The sequence below is a fragment of the Parasteatoda tepidariorum genome, chromosome 10, assembly GCF_982258835.1.
Source record: "Parasteatoda tepidariorum strain Cologne lab strain chromosome 10, Ptep-v5.0, whole genome shotgun sequence".
Taxonomy (NCBI): Eukaryota; Metazoa; Arthropoda; class Arachnida; order Araneae; family Theridiidae; genus Parasteatoda; species Parasteatoda tepidariorum.
In genome coordinates this window covers 17,535,478-17,557,533 of record NC_141764.1, presented here as the reverse complement: position 1 = coordinate 17,557,533, position 22,056 = coordinate 17,535,478, and the positions used below count along the sequence as shown (strand labels likewise).

At 27.7% G+C, this 22,056-nt stretch overlaps 1 long non-coding RNA gene across 1 annotated transcript in view; it reads right to left on the bottom strand.

Moving 5' to 3' along the window:
* Positions 1–21,671, bottom strand: part of LOC122269152 (uncharacterized) — a 40,744-nt gene extending 19,073 nt beyond the window's left edge. Inside the window, exon 1 of the long non-coding RNA XR_006225004.3 lies at positions 21,553–21,671. This is a non-coding gene — a long non-coding RNA (uncharacterized LOC122269152). The remainder of the gene's footprint in view (positions 1–21,552) is intronic.
* Positions 21,672–22,056: the final 385 nt, after the last annotated feature.

Genomic DNA, 22,056 nt, shown 5'->3' with positions numbered 1-22,056 from the left:
TGTTTTTACTCGGATGAAACAGTCTTGCATTTGTTTACGTTCGTGTATCAATTGTTTAACATTGTAATGCAATACGTCAAAAATAAATACAAATAAGAAGTATATAAGAAAATCTCCTGAATAAAAACCCATTGCATGTATGCTTAAATACAAGTGTTGCGTACAAACTCGTGTAAGACATGTCATTATTAAAAAACTACAGTGCGTCTTATAATTATGTCTAATTATTATTATATACTGATATAATACCTGATATAATAAATATTCTATATTTATATATTATATCGTCCAATTTATCCAATCTTTGATTTTATATTATGTATCTTCTAATTTAACAAACTAATGCACGAACGCGAACAAGCGTAAGCCGGTTTCAGTCACATGAAAACAATAAAGCTGCATAGTATCACCAGATAATTAAGATTTTACATAGAATCTTATAGGGCAGGGGTGGCGAACCTTTATGCACCAATGTGCCATTTTTTCAAAAAATTGTTGAATGAGGTCATAGACGTGCCGTCAAATAATTTTGACTTCGTGATTATTGCGAAAATAATAATACTAAATACTATCAACTCGAAACTCTTTATTTACTATGAAAAAAAAAACCTTTTGCAATGTCTCAGTTATACGCGTAACTCAACTTGAAGTAACATCAGTGTGACTTCTGTTGTTGCAGATTAGATGACAAATAGCTTATATTAAGGTTGTAAGATGTAAGTTTAAGCAGGACTGTTAATTTCTTTTTTGCTTGTTATTTATTTTTAGCTCGTTTTTTAAAGTTACTGGTTTGTTTGACATTAATTGTAAATATTTTTGTTAATAATTGTTTATTTTTTAGAAATTTTAATTTAATTGCTAATATGCTTCATAGTGAACTTGTGATCGGTGGCGTGCCCAGAATATTGTGTCGCGTGCCATAAATGGCACGCGTGCCATTGGTTCGCTATCCCTGTTATAGGGCGTCTAATAATAATGCCAGGGGCTATATAACCGAGTAATATCAATCAGTTTGACCATTTATTTCGTAATTTAATATTTAAAACGGACTAAGGTCATAACCTTTATTTCGGATATACCATGGTATTGTCTTGCATGAAACTAATGAACAAGTTTGTAAAAAAAGGAAGAAAAAAAAATGTTTTATGTAAATCCATTCATTAAAAAAAAAACAATTTTTTTTTTACTCTCACTAATAAAATAATAGCGAAAGAAAGAAAAAAAACTACCGTGTGATCGCTTTCTGTTGCTGACTACTCATAAAGTGCAACTATTATATAAATCTTTGAGCAATAACCCACAACTTCCTGTTGTCATCAGATTTGCAATTAAGGACTTATTGGGTCGTCAAGGGTTTTTAGTAACGATTCGCTACTCATTTTAACTGCAACATCTTTTAGTGACTCCGAAAATTTGTACTTCATCTACGGCTCTTTCTTTAGAGCTCGTTTAACTGCACATTTGGCCGGTTATGAGCTTTAACGTACAGAAGTGTGAGTTTCGCATATTATTTTAACGATATTCTTTTTATTTACTATACCTATCAATGTTTTACTACATCTTTGCTTGTCTCTATGGCATCTATAAAATAAACGTGAGATTACTTGCGAAGTCATTTAAGCATCTATCAAACGATTTGTTTATTTGTTGAAGGGTGTTTCAGCAGTTTAACAAAATATGAAAACATAATTTCACGTGTTTATTTTAACTTAAAAATATTTTTTTTTTTGTCTGTTGAGGAATATTATTATAATGTTTTGAGAAAACAACGCATTCAAATGATAATTTTAATTTTATTATCTAGCAAAAGCGAAACGAAAGTGCAATTTTTTGATACACCTTCATATTTTTAATAAGGTATTTACTTCCTTATTTTGATTTTGAACAAGGTTACTTTTATTCTTTGCTTTTTTACAAGATTTTTGATCTTTATATTTCGTTTTTCTAACAAGTTTACTTTAATATTTTGCTTTTTAACAAATGGTTTTTACTTTTATATATATTACGACTATTTTCAATACCAACCCCCCTCTAAAAAAAGGCAGTATTTTTAACATGGTAATTTTTGGATTATAGGAGGAACAGCAGCTTTTTTTACGCTTTTATAATATTTATTTTCTTGAAAATATAGGATGTAATGTAATAGGAGGAATAGCAGCTTTTTTACGCTTTTATAATATTTGTTTTCTTGAAAATTATTTGCAAAATCCATCTATAGGATGTAATGTAATAGGAGGAATAGCAGCTTTTTTTACGCTTTTATAATATTTGTTTTCTTGAAAATTATTTGCAAAATCCATCTATAAAAGTATATTTTTTTGGACCTAAAATATTTGAAACCTTCTAAATTTGTAAAATTACCATCTAAAAACATTATTTCCGAAACTCACTTTTCCGTTATATGGAGGAAGTTTCTGTTCTATACTTTCTTGTACTCGTTTAAGTCTATTTTCGTAACTGCATCATAAAAAACAGTAATATATACTGAAAACAGAAGTTTTTAACTCATACAGAACAAAAAAGTCCGAGTTTGTTGAGTCAGAAATAATAAATAAAAGCCAATAAATTTTTATCAAGTTAAATAATAAGGGGAGTTTTGGAAGATAATATCGTACAAAATATTGTTTGGGAAAATTTTGTTTGATTGGTAATATAGATTTTTGTTATATTAACTGTTGCATTTATTAATAATAGACTTATAATTGCTGCAGAAAAAATGTATAGTCAAATTAATATTATAAAATAATAAATAATTTATGATTTTAATTTGTCGCACCAATAAGTTTAGTTTTAGTTTAATAATTAATAATTTAATTTTATTTGAATGTAGTAAAATTAAGCTCTTTTTCGGCACTATGAAAACATTCGAAACTCAGTAATTTTTACCAATAAATTTTGATAACGATTTTGGTAAAATTAACAATAAAATATATATTCATAATGTGTGATAAAATTTGGTAAATGTGGTGAAAATTAGTAATTCATACTTTAGAGGACGACATAAAGACAATTTATTGGGTTAAATTTAATTTTCAATTCGGAATTTTTTACAAAAAGTGTGGTAACAAGAACCATAATTCTGAAAATCAGAATTTCCGGTAAACAGTTGCCATATGAACGGAAAAATTACTAAATGAATGGTTTGAATGGAGTATATTCTGATTTGCTAGAATTTTTCATTTCATCAGAAGTGTCATTATCATACAGTATGGTAATTTCTTCAGACTTTTTTACTCCGGGAACAAAACGTTATTAACTTTTTTGCTATTAGAGAATAAAGCTACAAAGTTCTTCAATTCCTAAAAGTTGCAATTTTTTTCAAAATAATTTTATAAATATCAAATAGTTTACATCACTACTTCGAAATTTTTTTCCTAGTAGATCTTTCGTTTTTTGAACCCATCTAAAATTAATAATTGATCTGTTTCACTCTTAATAACTTAAAAAAATGTAATAATATTTGTAATGTAAAAATGTAAAAATAAATGTAAAAATGTAAATAAATATTCCTCCTTGATATAATTCAGACATTATTTTTATTTAGTTTTAAAGAACGATTAAAAATTATTGATTATTCTCATTAAAATTATCTTTTTAAACACATAAAATACAGGGATAACACCCAATCAAAGTAAGAGTAATAACGAGAATTAATTTAGAATTTTCTCATTCAGGGTCGTGGCACCCTGAGTGCCAGTACTTTTTACCGTAATTTGATCAAGAATTTCTTACAGTGTAGGGTTTAATAGAATGGATGTTTTCGCAATTAACTTATATGTGTTTCAATTGACTAATATATAACGTAACGGGATCGCTTTTAAACTTAGCAAAGCTTTCTTTCAATTTTTTCGTATTACTTGAAATTAAGGTTTAACTTCTGTTAATAAAAAGTTAAAGTTCTTAAGTGAAAATAACTAATGTCACAAACACTAAAAATAAGTAATATCATACGTCGTAGCTGCATGTTCCTGCCCTACCTCATTTTCTGCAAGGTTGGATACTGTGTAAACAGCGGGCAGGCAAAGCAGATGAGCATGATAAAAATATCTTTGTGATTTACGTTCATATAAACTAACTTAATTTACGATGAAATCCAAATGTATTCCTTAGTTTCTTTGTTTTTTTAAATTACTATGTTTACTTCTCAATGTACGAGGATCATGATATAACTTGTTGCTAAAAATAAGAATTTCAATGAGAAAACTGCATTATATCTAGTTATACGGAGGTATAAGATTTATCCGATCCAATCGGAAAAACCAGAATTCATCCGATTAGATGGGAAAATTCCTGGTTTTAGCATTCTTCTAACATCAAGAGAAGAACTTTTTTGAAATTTCTGTACTGTAGGGTAACCACATTTCTAAAAAAAACCCTTAATTTTGGTTTCAAAATAATAGCTCCAATTATCGCATCTTTTGTAAAAAAAGATAGTTGATTAAATAGTTTTTATATCATGCTACAAGATATCATGATAAAATTATCACATTTTATCACATTTGCTAAATTTTATCACGTATTAAAGAACCATATTTTACTTTTAATTTTACCAAATCATTTTCAAACCTCCTCGGTAAAAATTACGGAACCTTTCTGGTTTTTCCTTAAGGACAGAAACACGGTAAATTTTACCATATTCTGGTAGTTTTGACTAGTATTTTTCTCAGTGAAATATAATTAAGTTACCCTCTAAAATATGTATTTTTTACACTAAATAATTTTCATTTTTGGAGCTACTATTTTCTCATTCTCACTCTCCTGGGTAATTTAAGAATTTAGAAATTGAAAATTTTAGAATTTTATTCACGGAGTTTCTTAGGGAGGGAAAGAAACTCTAAAGATCCGGATTTGTTCTAGCAAACATTAGCCAACATAAAATTCATATTAAAAAAAGTGAAAAAAAAAATAAGGGAACAAATGTTTGATTTTTGCTGCCTTTTAATGAAAAAGTAGAGCATACTTTTCAAACAAAATAAACTGCAAACAAGTAGACGTACTCATAATAATTATCTATCAGAAACTAATAAATTGCGTTGTTTTATTACATTTCCTTATTATCGCTGAGAAAAAAAAATCATTTATAGGGATGAGAGTAGTGCTTAGTAATCATTTGCTATTTCAATCAATCGTGGACTTTATCTCTCCCTTCTTTTGAAAAATCATCATTTAATACTGGCGTATGGTATTTTATTATCAAAAAGTCGTTAAGAAAAAAAAAAGTAAACAAGGCATTGAAATAAAATATTTAACCTAAAATCCAAGATGTACAGGAAAGAGGGGACTTAAAATCTAAAGTTTCTCCTTCGGGTTTTCAATTTATAAAAAAAAAATAAACTTCTTCTCTGTAACAATGTTTGCTTAACAACATCTCAGAGAAGATCGTTATGGCCAAATCTATGGCCCAAAATCAATCGAATGAAGAGCCTATAGAGCTTACTAGATGAAGGTACTCATATGAAGTACGTGCTCATAAACTGGCCTATCATCGCTTAATATTATGATCCTCTCCACCAATAAAAAGGCTTTCTTGAGTCATAATCTCGGTGCACTCAACAGAATTCCATCGGTTGTGTGCAATAATAGCTGTAAAAATGCTGTAAGTACAGTGGACATAAAAGAGTTGAAGAGTTGGTATGAGCTAGCGCATCTGCGGATTGTCCCACCAATGAAGTCGCGCAAACACTACACACACTTCTAGGAGCAGAAGACATAAAAGACATCGCTTACTGAAAATTGACATTTTTATGAAGATGAAAAGCATAGAACTCAATCCCAGAAGTGCGTTGAACTGATGCGCATCCGTATATCTGTGGAACTTATAAAGTTCTTATCTGTTTACTGAGAAAAATGTGATTATTTTCGTAACCCGGCTATATGTTCTTTATACTCTTAAAAAATAACTTCAACATTAAACCATATTATCAGTATCTTGAAGCATAATAATACGGTGCACATATTCTGCAACCTTAATAAGGTGTTCAAAGCTCGTAAAAAATTCGAGCTGTCAAGTTCATGAAATACAATTAGGCAAATTCAACCATAGGTTCAACCTAGCACCACTTTAATTTTGCTGCAAAATTCAATGATATTATGATATCTCTCGCTCCAAAATTTCTAGTTGCGTAAATGTGGTAGATTTGCTACTATTTAAAATAGGCTCTTGTGATGCGTTGGCAAGCTCACGGCAATAAGCCTAACAAATCACGTTGGAAGTTGTAAAGAGAAACTAAAAAGTAAATTTAAACGATTGAATGGATCCATGCTCTGAGACATCATGATAAAACTAACAAATTTTATCTTAAATTATAAAACCATATTTTGTTGTTACTTTTTTCTAAAATCCCTACCAAGGAACTTCGCTAAGAAGCACCGAGCTTTTTGGAGTTCTTTAAAGCAAGGAACCGTTAAATTTAACCAAATACTAGCATATTTCTTTTTCTAAATGTAAAATTGAAAGTTTCTCTGCACATTGTGATGATCACTAATGCACCAACTTCCATCGTATATTTCTTGTATTTCAGTTTGCAAGTATAGTAATAACCAAATTGTTATTTTCTTACGAGAGATAATTTTAGAATAATATTTAAAAACAAAAAACTAATTTAAATAGATTGTTGCATATCCAACGTTATATTTTTAATCCCTCCTTCCGCTTTCTCGTGACGCTTTTTTTTTATTTTTATCATTTGCTGAAATATTTTGTATTATTATGCAGCATTTTTCATTCTTCTATCTTAAATATTTCGCATACAATATCGATAAAAGCTGTTTATTTTAAGTTTCAGAAGGTGATGTTATAAAAATAACATTGCTACAAATTTCGTTTTTTTTCTTTTTCTTAAATTTTTTTTAAAAAGAAAACAAAGTAGATGAAATCTGAAGTAAAAATAAAAGCCGAAGTGCTAATTTCGAATTTCAGTATAGAAAATAACTGAATTTAGATTCAGTTATTTTCTAACACTTTCAATCGCATTTTTAAACTCCTTTTTTTTCATTCATCTATTTAGGTTTGAATAATCAAATTCAAGTGTTAATATTTCCCCTCCTTTTATTATCGAGTTTTGAATTTCAATTATAGTTCACAAATTAGTTATTTTCGCAAATAATGACTGTTTGTCGAAGAAAATTTGCTAATAAGGTTCTTTGCTAGTAAAACAAGGCCTACTTGAAACAGGTGAATTAAAACTTTTTTAACTGGGGCTATTTGAATTGATTCTTATAATTAGGTTTGGTTTTTGACGAAATGATTTTAAACTACCAGAAAACTGAACATCAACTAATTTAAAAAAGGAGGAAAAGTTTGTTAACAGAAGCAATTAGTTAATAATTCAACCGGTGACATTAGTTCAGATCATCATTAATAGCATCCGTCTTTTTTTTAATGACTGAATTATTTTCATCAAAATGAAAGCAATTTAAATTTTTAATATTTGGTACTCGCAATTATGAATAAATAAATAAAAATTCAAATAAAATGTAAGCATAAAAAAAAGAATGTCCTTAAGAATTTAATTGATTATTTTTAAAAAATCAACTTAATGTTTTTTTTTATCTATATGAATCAAGGTAAACATTTTGTATTCACATGAAACTTTTAAAATATTTCTATAAACCTTAAAACAAGTTTGTTTCCGTCTTTATTTTCCTTCTAAAATGGTGACATTAATTTCGCTTTTTGCATAACAATGCAAAATTCTGCAACTTTCTTAATTTTGAAACTCACGACTATTTTTTTATTTATTGAACTTTATTTAACTGCTGTATCTCAATCCTTAAAGACACATAATCTGTCATTGCAAAGATCTGGGGCTCAAACCTCAATGGAGACACAAAATCCTCTCAGTTTCAGACTCATGGGTGTCAACTTGTCTCAGAAGTAAATGCTGCATACTGTTCGGCTTTAAGGACAGCCCAGACTTTTAGTCTGCTACTACGGTACCAAGGAAGCACATTTCTAACTGTAGTGCATTGGAGGAACGAATGAGTCGATTTGCGCAAAACTAAGATCCCCCCCCCAACTATATACCCAGATTAAGACAAAACTATTCATCCCACAACCCTAACCGAAGTGACCATTTTGACCACTGTCCACGCCACCACGTGAGTCCGATGTCTAGATTAGTTCACCTGAAAGTCGCACAATACATTGTCCCCATCCTGCTGTTGGTCACGAATTACGAATATTATTCTTCTGGTCCCCAAAGGATTGTTGTGGGAATACTTTTTAAACTTAATTATTATCGATTTTATTTGAATATCAGAGAAAATATACAGTAAGAGAACATAAAGTCAACAATACATTGACTAGTAAAGACAACTTAAAAAATTGGTGTAACATTGCACCGGAATACGATGCTAATTTACGACTTCTCTAATAATGTGTTTAATTAAACAATGTTCAATTATGGTATAGTACGGTAGCTATGAGCTTATTAATTTACTCAAATATTTATAAATTCTTAAGAATCAGAGCGCGATGAGTTTCATGATACAGTTCGCAAGAAAAATATAAGGCAGTAATAGAATTTTAAGTTTCAATTGCAAAAATGTTAATGCCATAACTTTCATTATTCTTGACAAAGTTTTCTGATATTTCTATGCACAATGTTTTAAAATTAAATTACTACAGCTGAAGAAAACTATAAAGAATCGTATAAGTGATATAATTTTTTTTTCCATGTAGGGTACACTAACTGGTGAATGAACACACCCCAGTAAATGAATATTTCATATATATTTTTCAAAAATAAAATTTTAAAAGAGTTTATTTAGATTGATTGGTTTCAGTAGCTTGCTACATAACAATAAGAAGTCATCTAACAATGTATTGGATTACGTGGCTACATATTCTTCTCTGAAAAATTTTCTGAATGTGTTAGTATCTTTGCAACACCTTGTTTCTTCGACAAAATTATTAGGTTTATGTTTATAGTTATTTGTTTTAAGTGTAATTAATTGTATGTAATAGTTTTATTTATTCTGTGAAAAAGAGAATTCAAAATATGGCTATTGAAGTAACATTTTATGTATTTAAAGCATCGTAGCATAAGCAAGTACTGAGATAAGGAGGTGTTTATTAACTGGATTACCAAACGATGAAAACCCAATGAATGAGCAAGTGTTCATTTATTGGGATTATTCCGAATTAATGAAAATAATGAAAGAATTTTAATTTTGATATACCTTTAGTCGTATTATGCATCAAATTCTGTTAAAAATATAAGAAATTATCTAACCAGTGACGGAACAAGCATGCATGTTCCTTCACTGGAGATAGAATTCCCAGTGAATGAACAGTTTGTGAGAAAAAGGACTTTACATGGCTCTATGGTAATTCATAGTTCTGCGATATAGAAGACACCTAAAATTCAATTAAAAGTTGTATGAATAATTCTTAAAATAATATCATTTCTAAATGCTGAATAAATAGTCAAATTTATGAAAAGAATTATAATTTAGTTATAATTATAAGTTATTTTTATAAATGACGTGGTAAGTTACGTCATAGGTTAGGCATTTTATTAAACTATGTTTACTACTCGAAAATTAAATAAATATAATAATAAAAACTTGAATAGAGCATTTCTTCTCTGGCTTTTATGCCAATAATTAGCTAAATTATGATCTTAATACTGTCTTTAACGTTATGACAGAAATGGGTAAAAAAATCCCTTTAAGGGCAATTGTCCAGGTGAAAAATGGATGAAACTTTTTTAAGACAACATCCACTGATAACTCAACGCAATGCAGAGATAATTTTAAAAGGCCAGACTTCCCTTACAGAGATGAATATTTGAGGGTGGTTTAAAGAACTTCAGAGATATCTTGAAGAGGAAAATAGCTCTGACATTTCTTTTTAGAAAATGATAGCATGTGCATACAAAGAGATTAACCACTTAATTTAAAGGTTTCTAAAAGTTGTTTGAATTATGACTGAAGGCTCTGAATTTTCTACAGATTAAATTATCTCATTAACTGGAGTAAATTTTCTCTTACTCGGTGCCCTGCAAAATATTCCTTGTATATGCCCCTTTATTGGAAGGATTTAGTAAAAAAATCACTACATTAAAAAAATCTCTACATATTCGGCTATTAGAAATCTAGTTAATAACAAGCTCAACGACTAAATCAAAAATATAAGGTATTAAAACTTGCTTCTAGAAAGCGTTCATATATTCAAAGAAAGTAAAAATAACTTTGTGCAGGAATATAATAATTGTGTCAATCAGCATTTAAAGCAGGAATAAAAAAAATATAATCAAATACTATCAAGCGGATATTCACTATGAAAAACGTTGCTATTCATGCCCAAGGTAAAGACTTCGGGCGATTTGCTTTATAAAATTCTACCTAGAATGTGGATGTAGAAGATTTGATGGACCACACCTTTGAACTATAGCTTTTTCGTTTTAATTCCTTTTATTTATGAAACCTTTACATTTTAGGCATAAAAATCTCCTTTTAAAAAATAGATGTTGAAATTTCATTGCATACAAACCTTCACTTGAATGATTTGTTTTAAAAAAAAATCTCGTTCCCAGAAGTATAAAAAATACTTATTTTTACCGACCTAGTTACAAAGTATCTCAAATTTTAAAGTTCAATGAAACTTTTGATCCACATGCTATATATTTGGAAGGGTTTGGTCTCTGTTCAAAAAGCAATACACTATCGATTATTACGAACGATGGTAATGCCAAACCAAAAATATAAACTATAAAAACTTGTTTGAAGAACGCATTAAGTGTGAGAATCAGGTTGTCAGAAAAGTGAGAGTCAGGTTGTTTTTGTAGAATAATTGTAGTAGCATTTTGTAGTAGAATACTATAAACGAATGAAACCACGTATGAAGTACACATAAGAATTATAAAAGATAAAGCATTCATGTGAATGTAAAATGTGTCAAAAACTGGTATGTACGATCAAGACATAGAAGTGTTCATTCAAGTTATTCCGCAGAAATTTTATGGGAATATATGGTTAAAAAAGATTTGAATGAGTGCATTGCAACAAATTTGAACAGCAGCTATTTTTTTCGGCTCTACTGCTTTTATTCCTTGAAGCTTTAAATTTAAACATTCAAATCTCTTTTAAAAAAGAAGCCCTAACTGGCTTGAATTCAAACATTGATTTAAAGGATTTGCATTAAAAAATAAAACCTCGTTCCCAGGAGCGTGAAGAATGTATCATTTTTTTGCCGCCCTACTTTTACTATATCTCAGATTTCACGCCCAAATCTCATTACAACGACGGGATGTAATTTTAACCTCAAGGCGATCAAGTAAGCTATAAAAGTTTGATTTTTCTTTGCAGAGGTTCGGTCTCAATTTGAAAGAAGGCCATGCATTTTGCGGTTGTCACAGACCAGGGCCTTAGTCAAAAATGCAAACTCAGCGGCTATATCAAAAATATAAGCCATAAAAGCTTACGTGTTTTAGAGTTAAGGGGGGCGTGAGAGAGATACGTATCGCTCCTATTTTTGATGGCTCCTGGAACATTAACAATGCCATTGTCCGCCTCTCCCAGCCTAGGCTTTTTAATGGCTTTTCCTTGCAGAACCGAATTCTGTTGGGAAAAAGCTATTCCAGGCGTCCTCCAGTTTTATAGTTTGGCCATAAAATCTAATTCTTACTTTTTTCTGATTGGTTCAGAGCTTATAAAAGGCGGAGTTTGCTTCTATGGAATGTATCTCGGAGTGGCTGACTGTGTAATGTTAATGTGGACATTCCATAGGTTTTAGCGCTTGCCATCTGATTAACTGGTAACGCACGTGATTTGTCGGTAGATTAATTTTGTTGAATTATACGGCCGTCGTAAAGTCTGCGTGTGCCACAGATTCCTGTGAAGGTAGCGGCTTCCAAGGGAATGTAAAATAATTCAGACGTAATTGCCTTGAAACAAGAGCAGACACGTTTTAAACTAAGGCCACGCTATCACACTGGTGTATTTCAGAGACAATTTTAGTTTATGAACCTCTATACCAGTTGCAGACACGAGGGCATACATTATAAATACTGCCACGCGATGCGATAGATTAAATTTCTTAATTAATTTTTTTATTTACATTAAACTGTATATTGATGCAAGAATAATTTATATGTGCATTATTTATTTATATTAAATTATATTAAATTTATATTGAATAATTCTGATGTACTTGCCTTGAAACAAGAACAGGCACGTTTTAAACTAAGGCCACGCTATCACACTGGTGTATTTCAGATACAATTTTAGTTTATGAACCTCTACACCAGTTGCAGACACGAGGGCACACATTATAAATACTGTCACGGGATGCGATAGATTAAATTTTTTAATTATTTTTTTTTATTTACATTAAAATATATATTGAAGCAAGAATAATTTATATGTGCATTATTTATTTATATTAAATTATATTAAATTTATATTGAATAATTCTGATGTACTTGCCTTGAAACAAGAACAGGCACGTTTTAAACTAAGGCCACGCTATAACACTGGTATATTTCAGAGACGGTTTTAGTTTATGAACCTCCATACCGGTTGCAGCCACGAGTGCATACATTATAAATACTGTGTGATATATTAAATAATATGTAATATATTAAATAATATATTGAATACTGGATATGATATATTAAATTTATATTAAATGCTTGTCATCTTAATCAATTTTGAGAGTTTATTTCTTTGCATTTTGATCTTGTAACAAATATGGTTAAGGAAACACAGATAAAAAGATATAGTGAGATTTCACACTCAAATAATTTATATATTCAGTTTTCGATACCTTTAAAAAACTTTTTGTTTTCCTGTTTAGCGAGGAGATTGCTACAATACAATCGTAAAAAATGCATTTGCAAATAACTTTTAGTGATTTAGAAAGTAAATTTCCTCTAAGATCAGAATATTAAAGAACACTTCAGCTTAATATGTGTTCAATTTATTCTAAAATGCCTTTTTCTCTGCTATACAATAGTATGTTTTTATTACACTCTCTAATTTATATTATTTATAAAACTATAATATAAAATGTGTTCATTATAGTCTTTATTGTATATTTACTACAATATTCATTTATTTCATTTCACCTTTTTGTTTAACTTTTTTTTAATAAATCGTATCCAATTACATTATGTAAGATTTATAAAACACTGACTTCATATTTTGTTTTCTGTTTCTGATCTTGACTAGTCGCAAATGGTTAAAGAGTGCTTCCTGATAAATTATTCAGTTCAAAGTAAATCCAATCAAAATATCGAACGTTCTTTTATTTATTGTAAATTTTTATAACATAAATAGATCTAATAAATTTTAATTAATAATTATTATTCTAGTTTATAATATTTTCAAACATTAAAAAAATAGCTGTTATTTATGATATTCTTAAAAATTTAAAAAAAATAGCTGTTATTCTAACTTATCTATTTTTAAAACATCATTTTAAATTTTGCACGGTTTGAAATTCTAAATTAAAATGTTTATTTGCTGTATAAAACTCTTTTAAAACCAAAGTAAACGTTTGTTATTGTCATCCAAGTTTGAAAACAAATTTCGTTTTGAAAAAAACTGCAAAACGTAGAATGACAGTGGATATTGGAGAATCACTTGGTAGCTGAAAATTAATTCAGCATACTTCAAATAAGGTAAGTAAAATAGTTGATAAAGTTTTTTTGAAAATTGGGGATAAAGTCCTAAAAAATAATAAATCGTGGTAAGGGATCTAATTTAAAAATAAAATTAAAAGTATGCTAAATTTTTTGAAGTTATTCTATTGTAGTAGAATAATTTGCAAACCAAAAAATGTCTTAAAGTCATAAAGAAGTTCATATAGCAGACATTTAAACTTCAATATTTGAGTAATATGGATAAAAGTCGCCTAAATCTTACCACTTTTTCATAAAGAAATTTTGATATTAATTAGAAATCATTGAAAATTATATTTGAAATATTAATAAGAAATAGAGACATTCAGCTACTTAAAGTATTCTTATTTCTTTGGTAATAATATTTGCGCAGAAGGTATTAATTTTTTTTAAAGGTTTGGTAAAATTTTGGAACTGGTTGCCTAATTCATACTATCTGATCCATAAACCGTATAACCTTAAAATAATTAGCATTTATGATCAAGTGAATAAGTAAACAATGAGTAACCCAAAATAATTGCTTAATAGCATTACAACAAATGTAATATTATAAACTTGTTGCAAGTTTAGTAACAGTAAGTATTATATGGCTGTAAAATGTAATGGGACATGATGTTACGTGCTTAAAAGTTCAAGTGTAACCCTTACAAGCGTAGCTTGTTAAAATTGTATTTTTTGGGATATATATAAATAACTTTCTTCTTCTTGGGATTGAAAAATAGGGAAAATGATTAGATGGAAGGCATTTTCGTAGAAGGCACCTCTGACATGAATCACATTAGTAACCAATAATTACTATATCATTACTTAATTAACCAGAATATTCCACTCTAAGAAGTTTTTCATCGCCTTTTTATTCCTGGGAATATGGGAACTAAGAATTACTTGACTAAAAACTTCATTCGCCTCAAAAATATACAAATGTTTTGTTTCTCACCTTTATTTTCCTTTTTTATAGGCAATATTATGTTTTATATTTCAAAACACGTTTGTTTCTTCTCATTCTCGTCTGGCAAATCTTGAAAATGGGTGCCTGCTTTTGAGCGCTTGAAACCTGACGACAGTTACGTCCTATTTGTATATTTTTGAAGAGAAGGAAGTTTTCAATCAAGTGATATTTTACCACTTCAGTTTCTTGGCATTATTTTTTTAAAGGAAACTAAGTCTCATTGTAAGGGTATTAAGTCTCATTGTTTCTTTGCTATAAATTGAAGCTTAGTTTGATGTTTTCTGCTGTCAAAAAATCAGTTTAAAAAGATATTGACCCAACATACTAGTTAAATTCTTTTAAGCAGACTTATGTTTCTCAACTTATGCTAACTCAACTTATGTTAACTCATCTTATGTTCAACTTATTTTCAACTTTATACTCTTAACTTTGTATTCTCAACTTATGTTCAACTTATTTTCAACTTTATATTCTTAACTTTGTATTCTCAACTTACGTTCAACTTATTTTAAACATTACTGACGAGATTAGAAATCTAATATTGGAGAAAAGTTAGCTTAGAAATATTCTAATCATTTTTCAACCGTTTGGGTGCAGTAAAGTTTAAAAAGTTTAATGAACAAACAATTCAATAGGAGTTGATAGGTTAACATATCGGAAGATTAAAACTATACGCAAGGTGTGATTTTGGAAATTACGTATTAAATAAAGTGTTATTCTAAGCTTCAAACAGTAATTTGTTAGCAAAGAAAGAAATCGGATGTAACAGATTGCAGTCGGATTTCTATTTAACTAACTTCGATTTTGCGAATTTCTCTAATTTGCGATTTTTTTTGAGGAACCAAGAACATTTTGAAAATTTTTTTGGTAAAAAAACTTCCGAATAACGAAGTGAATTTTCTATTTCATGAACTTTTCTTTGAGATCCACTTTCTCTACTTCCAAAAATATGTCAGAATATTTCAAACTTGTTAACGCATTTTATGGTGGAAATGACCTTGAATTGATCTTCAAAATCACTTAACTTTTAGAGAAAGCCGAAGCCACTTACCTTTTTTCTTTTTGTTTGCATTTTAAACGAAAAACTCAGACAAAATTAACGGATTTTATTAGCAGCAATAAAAATTAAGAGTGCATGCAGTATAATGCAGCTGTAATTTTATACATAAATTTAGCTTTCTTAGTTAAAAATGTATGTATTATGATAGTGTAACAGTGAATAATGTTTTGTTCTATTCTTGCTTTCCATGCAAGTTTTTTTTTATGGTTAAGATTTATAAAATAAATAGTAATACAGTAGGGAACCGATTATCCGGAACGATCGGGACCCTCGCTATTCCGGATAACTGATTTTTCCGGTTTTCTGAATCGCTACAAAAAGCTGTTTTTTTATTGTTAAACCCAACTAAAAAATATATATAAATTGGGAAATAATCTTAAAAAGAAGAAAAAACGATGAAGTAATTCACTAATGATTATTTCCAAAATGATGGTGAGGTAAACATCTTTCAAAAAAGAAAGAAAAATCCTAAAATCTTATGAGGAAAAAAACATTTTTTTAGAAAAATGGCGGGAAAATTTATCGAATTTCTGGTTTCCGGTTTTCTGATTTCCGGATAATGGGTTCTGTACTGTACTACTTTACAAAATAAAGGTGCATCAACTGCTATTTTAATTATGCCTAGTGTTTATGAATTTAAAACCTTTTTTGAGTTATTCAAGTATTTCATAAGGTTATTTTCAATTTAACGAATTTTTCATACAGCGAGCTTATTATCGGGATTTAGTGACTTCGTTAATAGAGATCCGACCTTAGTTATTGAAAGATTACATGATTTATTTAATAAACTGTGCACAATTTTAATTTCGTTATATCCTTAGGCAGGATGTTCGAAAAGTGTATTGAAAAATTGAGAAGCCTAGTAACTTATGTACACAGTAGGTTGACACTTCTCCATGAATTTATTCGTGAAAAAGGCCTTCTAATTTATTCAGTCTATAATTCTTCAGAAATAAGACGTTGCTAAAATTTTTGAAACGAACATATTAGGCAACTTTCGTCTATTATATTTGGAAGTTTAATGTAGTTAACGAAAATGTATTTTGAAGTTTCAAAAGATACTCTTTAATTAATTTGAAATTTAAATCAAAGAAGACTATTGGAATTTCCTAATTAAATACTTTCAAACATTTACTTGAGAAAAAGTTCGCTATTTCAAATCTCTCCAAATTGTCTAAAAGGAAAAAAAAATATTACTAAATTTACATTACTTTCAAAGAGCAAGTTCGTTATATTTTCTGCTGTTTGAAAGATGATCCAGTTTGTTTTGAGCATTTGAATAAATATCAGTGAAATAAAATAAAATAAAAAGTTATTATAGTAAAGGAAACAAGACCTAAAACTTTATTACGTGCGTCTAGGATAAGCGAGTTTAAAGAATGATTCTAATTATTTGAACAACCTTGTACATGGGAAATGAATATCTTCCATGTTTTATTATTATTTTTATATAATAACTGATTCATATGATATATACTCATATAGAGAATTGATATTTAAATTAATTTTAATATTTTTAAATTTCTGGAGAATTTTACAGCTTTAATAGTTGTGGATTTTATTTATTACAGTAGAGCAGGTCTTGAAATTTTAATGAGAGAATTTCAAGTTTTCAAAGAAAAATTTCAGCATCAAGTGAAGCGAAATGAAATATATCTGACTCCTAACCTAAAGCAATTTTTATAAAAAATTTATTGTTTGCAGGCATACAGCTATTACTTCATTTTAATTCATTGTAAAATGTGTAGTTGTAAATTATTATATAAAAATTATAGAGGGAAACATAGCACACATTTTTAATATATAATTTTATAATAAAGTTAAAACACTTTCAATTATCTTCAAAACTTAGTGAATGTATTCCAAAAAAAAAAAGAGAATGATATTAACTCTTAGAAATTGCATTTAGCATTATAATTTAAAAAAACCTTTAATTATAAATTTAAGAATAATGTACTGATAATGTACTGTAAGATAAAAAAAATATAATAAATTTTTATTTCATTAAAATTTTAAATAAAATATCTCAGGAAAATAAAACATATTAATCAAATAATTAACGAGTTTAGAATTTTTTTTTTAATATAACGTAATTTAACGTTATTAAAAATATTAACAAGCTTTAATGAAAAATTACTAGAAATTTTCAGTTCTAAAAATTACTAGTATTTAAACTTAAAAATGTAATCTAAACTAGTAAATAATTCAACAAAGACTTCAAAAAAAAGTTTTTTAATAGAAGCAACTACTTTTAATCTTATTACCTACAAGTATAAATTCAAATAAATTAGTCAACTACACTGTAAGAAATTCCGTATAAAATTACAGTACAAAGTACCGGTAATTTTGGTGCATTATCCATACAATCTATTTCACCTTAAAATAATGCTTATTTAATTACCATAAAATATTTATTTAGTAAGAGTGATTCAGTGATTTTATGAAAATTATTACTGTAAAATGTATGGTACTTCAGATTTTTCGTTCCATTACATGTTCCTCCGGTAAAAAGCATCAGCACCCTGAGTGCCGGTACTTTTTTTCCATTTTACAGTAAAATATTTGTAAAATAATACTTATTTTATTACCATAAAGTACTTATTTAATAAGAGTGATTTCGTGATTTTACGATAGTTATTACTGTAAAAATTAGGGTATATTAGATTTTTGGTCCTGTGACATGTTCCAATAAAATGGATTTTAAGGTAAAAAGTATCAGCACTGTGAATGCTGATACTTTTTGCCATAAAATCCATTTTAACTGTAACTTGATTTCGAATTTTTTACAGAATATTAAAAAATTAAGGTTAGTAACTAAGAAATCGCTAAGTAATAAACATGCATGATTAAACTACAAGGCTTAATCGTTTAAAAACTATTTTTACTGCTTCATTCCTTCAAATGAATGAAGCAGCAAAATTAAATAATTGGTGTGAAGAATTAGCAATTGTAAGTTGTAGAATTGATACAGTTTCAGTACAGTGATTAGCTTTTAGCAACATTACTCGATTCTCGATTATATAAGTTTACTTAGAATTTAATCTTTAAATTTTCTCCTTATAAGACGTATTCATTGATAAGACGAGTAGATTATGTTTAGTTTCTGATGAGGAATAGTAATAAAAAATGACTTTTATGTTATGAAATTCGTTATTTGAAAATAAAAAGCAAAATTATAATTCATTAACGATTTTATTTTTTTTACAGATTTGAAATATATGACGAAAATGTTTTTTAACATCTCTATTAAAGTGTTTTCTACGAAACAATAATTTTTCATTAAACACAAATTTCTAATATAAAGAAGAAGATCCTTAAATTAAAATTAACTAACTTAACGTTTTTAACTTTAAAAATTTAAAATTTTTACGTGGGCCTTTATTCTTCTTTTAACATTTTGTTTGTATCTCTGAAGTTGATAAACTTTCTGTGATATCAAGATATCTGTCGCTAATGCAATTTTTATATCCTGAGCTTTCCTGACTTGAATACTGGCGAATTTTAATTAAAATTACCTTTTAACACTTTGCACTCTGTGCTATTGGTAACAACTTATATTAATTCTACTTGCTAAAGTTTTTCTCAACATTTATAAAATCTGCATTTATTCAAAGATATTTAAACTTGAAGCGTAAAGCAGCATAATGAATGATAATAGAAAATGGTTAAAAAGTTTTTTTTTAATCATTGCTTATTTTTCAATTAAGCAGGACAAAGAACAACACTTGCTAAAAAATGTATTAAATGGCCATATTCCTTTTTACAAAACGATTTTAATTTCATAATAATTGAAAAAGAAAGGATTTCAAGTTTTCATAAAACTTTCTTTGAAGTTTGATGCACGAAGAAAACTTTAATCTTCTTCAAATTGTATCAATAAATTTAGACCTTATTAACATTTTTTAAATAATTGTAATTTTTGAATATGAACTATAGATCAACAATATATATTTAAAATAAATTTGGAAAGGGAATTAAAAATTAGTACATTTTGAAGGAAAATCCTGTAAAAAAGTGCAGAATTTTTAAACCATTTGCAAGTGATTTAATGCCCTTAGATTCGCAGTCAAAGCTTGCGTTAATCATTTGACAAAAAATTAATCAATCAATACTTGAACACATAACTTAATATTCGTACAAAAATTACAACATATCATTACAGAAAATACATGTACATGTGTACAGGTTGTAATTTCTACATTTTATGCAATAACAAAATAACATAGCATATTTGGTTACAGCGATGTAAATGTGTTAAACAATTTAAAAATGTTTAAACGTTAAATGTTTTTTGTCTTTAATGTCCTTTTATATAGTTTAAATATATTTTGGGATGATAAATTATAAATATAGAACTTTTACACAAAGTTTTTTTTTTATTTAAAAAAAAAAAACAACGGTTAAAAAACGTTTTTTTTTTAAATGTATTTCAACATATTCTAGTTTTATGTTAAAAATTAAGTATTGAATGAACATTTTTTTATAAAGCATAGTAGAATTCTAAGAGATTGCTCTTATAAATGTAGTTATATTAAAATAGAAATTGAAATATCATGAATATTTACGCTTTACTTTTTTTATAGCGTAATTTACACATTACGTTATTTTTTTTGAAAGATTTTTTTAAAAAACTTTTTCTATTTGTAAATTTAGTCAGACACATATTGTTAGATATTGCATCAACAGGCATGCTTCTTTAATAATTTCATGTATTCATGTGGTTTAAAACTTTTATCGCTAAATTATTAAATCAAAATTTTATCTAAATTATATAAAGTACCTAATCAAAATTTTCAAAATTCACCCAAATTCTAATTTCAGCATTTAATGTGCAATGCATATAGGAAAAATATTTTATCTTTTATAACCCCCTTAACTTCTTCATTAAAGTTACGAAATGCCTTTTAATTTCTTTTTAATTTTTAAATGAAAATACACTCAGATTTGTTAAATTCAATATATTTATTTCATTTAACAAATTTGTACACTTAGAAATTAACTACAACTAGAGATTTATTCAATGTTAAACAGCAATATTAATTCAGAAATGTTAAAAGATAGTTATAAATAGTTAATATATATAGAATTATTTAACTTTATCTGCCATTTAAATGCTTTAGTGGAACCTATTTTAGAAAATTGATCCCTTTTCAATAAGCACTATTCTTGCTAAATGTTTATGAAGAGTAATCAATTAAATACAATCAAACAAAGCAAGAATTCAATAAGATTGAAAATAACGTTACTAAAAGTAGGTTTAATGATATACGAGTTAAAAATGTTGTTTTCCAGTTAGTAACTATTTACATGAAAATTAGGAATCAATTAACTGAAAATTTCGTTCTGTTCATTGATATTTTTAAAAATTACTTAGCATAGGTTATATTAAAGGGTTTCAGTAACGTTCTAGTATTATGGTGATGTCTATTAAAGAGTTTATTACTTATTATGTTTAAAGAGTTCAGTAACAAAATTTTTTTTAAAGATACATGTCATAAGTGTGTGTTCACAATAGCTGAACCTATTAAAAAATTTAAAGAACTGGAATAGAAGTTGAAAAGTATATTGTTATCGAAATGCAAATAAATCAACGTCATTTCTTTAAATCACGTGAATTTTCTATTAAAAAATGTCTCGTAAATTTGATAATTTAAAATAATAATAATTTATGATTATAAAATATAGAAAATATGCATTTTAATTGCATCGATTTAAAGATATTTAGCTTTCATTAGTAAAATTAATATTTATCTGACTTGCTATGTAATATTATTTTTATTTAAATCTATCATTATTTTCAGCAATTAAATATTTTATACTGCAACTTCATAGGGATTAGTTTGAATTTCTAATTAGTTCCTCATAATTCTTTTTAATAAATCATAAATAACAGCAATATTAAGTAGAATACTTACTACATATGAATGTGGAAACAAAATTTCTCATTTTTTAGGAGAGGAAGCATTTGCTTGGGCTAACAAATTTAAAAATGAACAAATATTTGCCGTTAACTCAATGTGAAATATAAAAAAAAGAATAAGTAAAATCAGGGGGGTAAACTATAAAAAATCGATAAAAGAGCGTAATCACATCAGCTATTAGTCACATGTATTCTATGATCAGTAATTTAATGATCCAAAGATATCGACGCCTGCCACCAACAACCAATCGGAGCAAAGAATACAACAGACAATAATGTTGTGACGTATTGTTGATTGTATGTCATTGTGATGAAGCGTATGATACCAACACCCCCAACTGCTAATGTTTCTTCAGCAGATGATGCGTCAGGTAAAATTAATGCACGTCATTTATTTCATAATTTCATAAAATGCTTAAATTTAATAATGGTAGATTTATAATTTACAACACCAGTTGTTGATAAAGAAATGTATCAAGAAATGCTGTCTATAAAGAAA